This window comes from Egretta garzetta, unplaced genomic scaffold (genome assembly GCF_000687185.1).
Source record: "Egretta garzetta isolate BGI_Z169 unplaced genomic scaffold, ASM68718v1 scaffold1585, whole genome shotgun sequence".
Classification (NCBI taxonomy): Eukaryota; Metazoa; Chordata; class Aves; order Pelecaniformes; family Ardeidae; genus Egretta; species Egretta garzetta.
This window is the reverse complement of record NW_009259736.1, coordinates 12,497-12,958: the sequence shown is the minus strand read 5'-3', so window position 1 is coordinate 12,958 and position 462 is coordinate 12,497. Positions and strand designations below refer to the sequence as shown.

At 63.6% G+C, this 462-nt stretch overlaps 1 protein-coding gene across 1 annotated transcript in view; it reads left to right on the top strand.

Annotated features, from left to right (window-relative positions):
- LOC104126879 (heat shock 70 kDa protein 12B-like) overlaps positions 1-462 on the top strand; it is a gene marked incomplete at its 3' end in the record, with an annotated part of 11,192 nt that overhangs the window by 3,300 nt on the left and 7,430 nt on the right. The window lies entirely within an intron of this gene.

The following is a 462-nucleotide window of genomic DNA, read 5'->3' as shown; positions in this document are numbered from 1 at the left end:
CTCCCCTGGAATTTGCGGGACAAGCGCTTCGCCCCCGCTCATCGCCGGCTTTTTTTATCGGGGCAGGCTAACGCCTGCACTTACCAACCGTGGCTACGTTAAAAGTTAATGAGGGCTTTTAGCTTTCCGTGTCGGCCCTGCATGCGGGGAGGCTGCGGCGGGGCGGGGACACGGGCACAGGGCTGGCGGGGGCCGGCCAGGAGGGGAGGGACGGGGGCCCAAAGATGGGGACCAGGAAAGCATCGGCCGTAGGAAGCAGCAGTGGGAGCCCCCTGAAGTAGCCAGGCCAGGAAGGTTTTTGGGTTGGTGACCCATGGGGACGCCTGGGATGAGGTCCCTTGGATGGGGATAGGGAGCGAGGGAAGGTTTTGGGGAATCACGGCTAAAATTTGCCAGGGTTCAAGTGTGGGGGGCTCAGCCCCACCCCCACCTGGGAAGAAATGGGGACCCCTGCCACCGCGC